General features: G+C 44.2%; 2 non-coding genes across 2 annotated transcripts; one reads left to right on the forward strand and one right to left on the reverse strand.

Annotated features, from left to right (window-relative positions):
- Window positions 1–4,067: 4,067 nt before the first annotated feature.
- On the forward strand, window positions 4,068–4,163 carry Mir2772a-1 (microRNA mir-2772a-1). The gene has a single exon (NR_107344.1). It is a non-coding gene; the product is annotated as a microRNA mir-2772a-1 (primary transcript).
- Window positions 4,164–5,798: 1,635 nt separating this feature from the next.
- Window positions 5,799–5,944, reverse strand: Mir3404 (microRNA mir-3404). The gene has a single exon (NR_107682.1). It is a non-coding gene; the product is annotated as a microRNA mir-3404 (primary transcript).
- Between the last annotated feature and the right edge of the window lie 1,469 nt (window positions 5,945–7,413).

Below are 7,413 nucleotides of genomic sequence, written 5' to 3' on the forward strand. Positions count from 1 at the left end.
TAATAATTATGGACGACAATATTGATAATACTAAAATAGATATCATAAGTGAAATCGTCTACAAAGATGGAGTAGAGGTACAGTCAATTGACCATAACACCGCGACATCTACTATTTACTCTGAAAAAAATCTAATGCCACGAAGTCCTGAACAGCCAAAAGATGATGACATAAATGAGGATTATTGTATAGCCAAAACCCTCACTCCCACCTTTCGAAAACCCGAGTTGTATATATCCGAAACAAATAAAATATTTCAAAATAATATTATAATACCCTGTAACACAGAACTACATAATAATATAAATAATTCTGAAATGAAAACTTTGACACAAAATGGTGTGAAAGATATAGTTGCCATAAAGAGTAATTTAGAAACTATAGACAACATTGCACCACCTTTGAATACATTTACACCATTTGAAAATCCTATTGATGAATATATACGTAGCCAATCAGCAAGTACATCTCATGGAACATACAACTGTAGCGGGTTATATTCAGGTATCAACCCACTAACAGTCGATACGTCCAGGAATCGAACCCGAACGGCGTCCGGCCACAAGCAAATCGATGTCGGTAAATTAAACGAAACAATACGAGAAATAGTTATATATTACGACAACACGATACACTACAGATTATTAACAAATTAACGAGACACAAAACAAACGACTAACAAATATGTGAATTTACAATAACGAGAGAAACGCGCGATCAGTACGAGGCTTTGTGGCGGACTGCCGGCGCAGCAGCTCGGCGTCACCTGCGATAACGCGGCCGCGCGTTGGCACCTGATTGGCGCGCGCACGCATCACCTGATTCTTGCGCGCAGGTCCGCACTCAGGTAGCCGTGGCAGGATGATGCCACAGTACTCCCCCGCCGAGACCGATAGCTACGGTCGATAGTAGTCCGGGAAGGTGACTGTACGGCCGCTTCTCGTCTTTTGTACTGGACGCTGATGTTCTTCGCTCGCCTCGCTGGTCTTCTGTTTGTCTTCTCTCTTGCCATCGTCTCGCGTGATATAGGCAGGTTTTAGGCGATCTATGGTGACGGTTAATTGTTTGCCATTTACCTCAATGTCGAACGATTTCGATCCTCTTCTTAAGACTTTGTAGGGGCCAATGTATGGTGGTTCGAGCGACTTTCGGAGGGGTCCTTGCCTCAAGAACACATGGGATGTCGTGTTTAGGTCCTTAGGCACGTAGAAGGTTCGGTTTTCGCTGTGCCATGTAGTCGGTCGAGGGGCAAGTTTGTTCATATGTCCGCGTAGTCGATAAGCCAGGTCGTTGTCGTCTCCTGGGGGTGTTGCGGATGTGTTGAAGAACTGTCCAGGTAAGCGGAGAGGCTCACCGTAGACCAGTTCTGCTGCGGATGCCTAGATGTCATCTTTCCAGGCGCTGCGGATGCCCAGAAGTACCATGGGAAGACTTTCGGTCCATCGTGGGTTGGCGTGGCACATGACGGCTGCTTTGAGTTGTCGGTGTAGCCTTTCGACAAGGCCGTTGGCTGCGGGGTGGTAGGCCGTTGTTGTGTGATGGCAGGTGCCGACCAGGGTAGCAATAGCTTTGAACAGATGAGATTCAAATTGCCTGCCCCGGTCGGTCGTGATGTGTTCTGGGCAACCGAAGCGGGCGACCCAGCCAGCGACAAAGGCGCTGGCGCAGGTCTCTGCGGTGATGTCGCGCAGGGGAATTACCTCGGGCCATCTACTGTGACGGTCAACAAGCGTAACTATCAGAAATAGGTAAAGGTCCGATAATGTCCATGTGTACGTGACGAAAACGAGCAGTAGGTAGTTTAAACTCGGACAAAGGTGCTGCTGTGTGTTTATGCACCTTGCAGCATTGACATTTCTGACACTCCTTCGCCCATTTGCTGCAGTCCTTGCGTATGCCTTTCCATACGAAGCGGTCGGTGATGAGCTTGGCCTTTCCATACGAAGCGGTCGGTGATGAGCTTGATTGTAGCCTTTCTACCCGGATGACTGAGGTTGTGCAGATTATGGAATACCTGTCTTCGGAATTGCTCAGTGATGTATGGTCGTGGAACTGATGTTGACATGTCGCAGTACACGTCGACATCTGTGCCGGGTACTCTAACACTTTTGAGTGTGAGACTTGAGCCTTCTCGGATGAGGTTATTGAGTTCGGCATCGGTTTTCTGAGCTTGGGCGAGGGACTGGTATTCTAGCGTCGCAGCTCCTACCTCTTCGATGCGGGAAAGAGTGTTAGCGACTACATTGTCTCTGCCGGGAATGTAGCGGATGTCGGTTGAGAACTGGGAAATGTAGTCCAAGTACCTGTACTGTCGTGGTGAACAGCTGTCTCGACGTGTGGTGAAGGCATAAGTCAACGGTTTATGGTCCGTGAGCACGGCGAATGTCCTTGCCTCTACCATGTATCTGAAGTATCGTATCGCTTCGTAGACTGCTAGCAGTTCTCGGTCGTACGGACTGTACCTCTTCTGGGATGACGTTAGTTTCCTGGAGAAATAAGCTAATGGTGCCCAACCTTTTGTCGTTCGTTGCTGGAGCACGGCTCCGATAGCCTTATCTGAGGCATCAGTCTGGATGGTTAGTTCAGCGTTCACGTCCGGGTGTACTAAAAGAGCGGATTGGCATAAACAATGTTTACAGTTCTCGAAAGCTTGCTGTAGCGCTGGGGTCGCTTCAATCGGCTGTTTCCCTCTGCACTTTTCTCCACATAGCAGCGCGTTAAGTGGTGCCTGAATCTCTGCGGCTTTTGGTAGAAATTTTCTGTAAAAATTGATCATACCTAAAAAGCGTCGAAGCTCTTTAATCGTTGCAGGGAAGGGGAAATATAAAATGGCTTGCACCTTCGATTCGAGCGGGCGTATTCCGGCAGAAGATACGTGGAATCCCAAAAATGTGACTTCTGGTTTGCCGAAGTGGCATTTAGCAACGTTGATCAGAACACCGTACTCTTGAAGACGCTGGAATAGTTTTTTTAAATGTTGGCGATGCTCTTCTTCGGATGACGAATATACCAAAATGTCATCTAAGAAGACAAAGGCGAAGTCTAAGCCTCTGAGTACCTTATCCATGAAACGTTGGAATGTCTGCGCGGCATTCCGAAGTCCGAACGTCATGAACGGAAATTCGAACATGCCGAATGGTGTTGTTATTGCCGTCTTCTTGATGTCGTTAGGATGAACTGGTATCTGGTTATAGGCCTTTATTAAGTCCACAGTACTGAATATCGTCTTACCTGCCAGCTGGTATGTGAAGTCCTGAATATTTCTAACAGGGTATTTGTCTGGTATAGTGCGAGCGTTGAGTGCCCTGTAGTCGCCGCACGGTCGCCAGCCGTCGTCCTTCTTACGTGCGAGGTGAAGAGGAGAGGACCACGAACTTTCGGATCTTCGAGCGGTGCCGTTCTGTAGCATTTCTTCGAATTCCTTTTTAGCGATTTGGAGTCTCTCTGGGTCAAGACGTCGCGGGCGGCTGGTTACTGGCGGACCCGGGGTTATTCTTATATGATGCACCGTGGTATGCTTAGGATCAACGTGTTTACCAGCTGGTCCGAGTAATATCTGGATACTGGCGTAATAGGTCGTGGTATTTCGTACCTTCATGGCTCAGTACGTTGCGAACGGATTGTAGTTCATCGATCCGTTCCCGGTGTGGTGCTGTGACAAAAAGTGATGTGAGTCCGTCGAGTAGCCTTTTGTTTCTGCAATCGACGAGCAGGTTGTAAAAGCTGAGAAAGTCTACGCCAATAATCGGCTTTGATACATCAGCTATGACGAAACGCCATCGGAAGTCTCTTCGAAGGCCTAGGTCCAAGTGTAAGTTAACGTGCCCGTAAGTAGCAATTATCGTGCCATTCGCTGCGTATAATTCGTATTTTGTTTTGGCTTGTACAGGAATTCGTATTGCTGTACGTGGGTAAACGCATAAGTCCGACCCTGTATCGACCAGGTACTGCACCTTACTTTTTCGCTCTACGACGAAGATTCGGCCTGATGGCGCGGGACAACCGGTTGAGGCCACTAGCGGTTTCCCTTGGAGTTTTCCGAGGCGTAGCTGCACGGCTGTCTACACTTCTTTGCCTTATCTCCAAACTCAAAGTGGTACCAGCAGTGTGGATGGTCATCTGGTCGTTGCCGTGTTTGAGTTCTGGACCTGGAGCGTATGTGGCGCGAGTTTGACCTGGGACGGGTGTCGCGTCTTCCATACTGTCTGCCACGGCGGCTCTGTATATTTACAAGTGCTTCTACTTGCCTCGACAGCGCTTCTATGCGTAGCTCTAATGTAGAACTGGGGGTACTTGTCGAAGTAGTCCTTGATCCGGTACTGGCTATTACTGGTGTTGACGGCTGCACTATGTCCACGATGCGGTCGGCAAGCTCGGCTGCGCCTTCGAGGTCCAGCTTTGGTTGTGATGCTACAACAGTCTGTATGTTTACAGGTAACCGACTGGTCCACACCGTCCGTAGAAAGTCGCTCGGAATGTCCGGTCCGGCCAAGTACTGTAGATGTTGTAGGAATTGGCTCGGCTTTCTATCTCCCAGCTCCTCGTGTTGCAGCAACTGTAGCGTTTTTTTCTCTCTGGACACGGTTATCCGACGGATTAGCTGCTCTTTAAACGTTTTGTATTTATCCATAAGCGGTGGTGCAGTTAAGATGTCTTTCATCACCCTAGCGTACTCCTGGTTGAGCTGTGATGACACCGTGTGGTACATGGTGCTGTCGCTATTAATGCCGGCGAGGGCAAATTGGCCTTCGACTTGCGCAAACCACACCTCCGGTTCTTCAGGCCAGAAGGGCGGCACTCGTACAGACACTCGGCTCACCTCTGAGTTCGGCCCTGTGTTTTCTCCGCTACCGCCGGTATCTTCGCTAGTCGACGCGCTGCTCTTATCTTTTTTGGAAGCCATGATGCACGTCGATCCACGATCACGTCGGGGTCACCAATGTAGCGGGTTATATTCAGGTATCAACCCACTAACAGTCGATACGTCCAGGAATCGAACCCGAACGGCGTCCGGCCACAAGCAAATCGATGTCGGTAAATTAAACGAAACAATACGAGAAATAGTTATATATTACGACAACACGATACACTACAGATTATTAACAAATTAACGAGACACAAAACAAACGATTAACAAATATGTGAATTTACAATAACGAGAGAAACGCGCGATCAGTACGAGGCTTTGTGGCGGACTGCCGGCGCAGCAGCCCGGCGTCACCTGCGATAACGCGGCCGCGCGTTGGCTCCTGATTGGCGCGCGCACGCATCATCTGATTCTTGCGCGCAGGTCCGCACTCAGGTAGCCGTGGCAGGATGATGCCACACAACATTTCAGTTACTATTGATTCTAATGATACTCATAATGATTATGTTTGCCATTCTGTTGAAGTTCTACATGAAGCAGATAATCATCAAATTTTGATTGACCAAAAACTTAAGAGCGCAGGTGATAGAAGACGTTTCCAGATTTTTGATTATTATTGGAGTCTTGGTAGCCTGCAACGCCAGAGGGATTGGATCGCAAAAAGCGTGATAAAGAAAGAAGTAAAGACTCATACTACAGATAAAGGTGATTCTTCTAGGAGGAATTGCACTTATGAGTATTATATCAACGAAGAAGGCAGGAGACAGGTATGTCAAAAGTTTTTACTAAGTACATTGGATGTAACACAAAGGTTCATATTGTATACATTAAAAAATGCAAGTGAAGGATTTTCCAAAATAGATGGCCGAAAAAACAATGGGGGTCGTAACAGAACATCTGAAGATGTGATAAATAATTCTATCACTTTTATTAAGTTACTGCCTTTAGTACCGTCACACTATTGCAGAAAAGATTCAACTCGACTTTATTTACCAAGTGAGTTTAAAAACATTTCAAATCTTTACCGCATTTACACTAAATATTGTGACGATGGGAATGTAAAAACAATGTCTTTCAAAGTTTTTTCCAACTGGCTAAGAGAGAATTATAATATTGGCTTTCACATTCCAGAGAAAGATAAATGTACAATATGTATGACCCAAACTTACGATGTTAAAAAAGCGGAAGATATGGCTTCATATAATAGTCATTTACAGGAGAAAGACGAATCATATAAGAGATTTAAATTCCACGAAAATCTTAATGCCGTAGATTCAACTGTTATATGCGCCAGTTTTGATATGCAAAAAGTGCTTAATACACCCCATGGAGAAAATAATATGGCACTTTATTATACGAGAAAGATAGCCGTATATAATTTTACAATTTACGAGAGCAATACTCAAAAAGGATATGGACAGAAGTTGATGCACACCGAGGCGCAAATGAAATTGCCACATGCCTGTATAAATATATTCAGGAAGTGGATCAAAGACAGAATGTCAAGAAATTAATTTTTTACTCTGATTCTTGCTTTGGCCAGAACAAAAATAAAACTATTAGGTATGTTAAGGTATGTTCTGCATCAGCCCCATAATTTAGAGGTTATTCAAATAAATTATTTAATTCCCGGGCACACTTTTATGCCCGTGGACAGTATGCATGCTTCTATAGAGGGTGCTGTAAAAAAAACAACCATATGGGCTCCTTCTTTATGGCCTACGGTTATAGAGATGGCTCGCAGAAACCCAGCCCCATACAATGTTTCTGTTTTACAAGGCAAAGAATTTATAAGTTTCGATTCAATTTTAGACCATTCTTTTAAAAAGGTTAAGAAACTGCAGATTTCCAAAGTTTGTATAGCAACATTTAAAAAATCGAATCCAAACATTATGTTTATAAAACATTCTATGTTACCAAACACTGATGCCACAGAAATATCTTTGGGTATTCTGAACGATGCTGAACCAAAGGTCTGCCTATACCCAGCAAAATTACCTATTACATTACAAAAATATAATAATTTAAAAAAGCTTGTCGACAAAGGAATAATTCCAAAGGCATACATACGCCAATGAATACTTGAAATTAAAATACGATAAAAAAGTTGAAGATTTGCTGGAAGAAACAGATGATGAAGATGAATAGTAATCCAGATAATCTCTTTCTGCTAATTTTCGATCGTTTGTTAGAATTGCCCTCATTTTTATTTTTATTAAATACTTACTTATAGCTTACAGTTAAAATGGTTTCAGGGAGTACATACCAATCGTTTTTATTTTATTTTTGTTTAGAGATCTGAAATTCTGTTTTTACATTTTTGATTTCATTAAATAAAAACATTATCTAGCATATTGCATTTTATTTGTGTTCCGCCAATTATGTAATACTAGTTAAAACAAATAGCAAAAAGATGAAAAATAAACATATTCATTTAAAACACACTAACTGTCATCATAAATAAAACTTACATTTAGATACAGCAAGTTTGATGCCAGTCATTTTGAACAGGTTGCTGATAGTTCGAACATTTATGTTTTGAGATA

This window comes from Bombyx mori, chromosome 20, assembly GCF_030269925.1.
Source record: "Bombyx mori chromosome 20, ASM3026992v2".
NCBI lineage: Eukaryota > Metazoa > Arthropoda > Insecta > Lepidoptera > Bombycidae > Bombyx > Bombyx mori.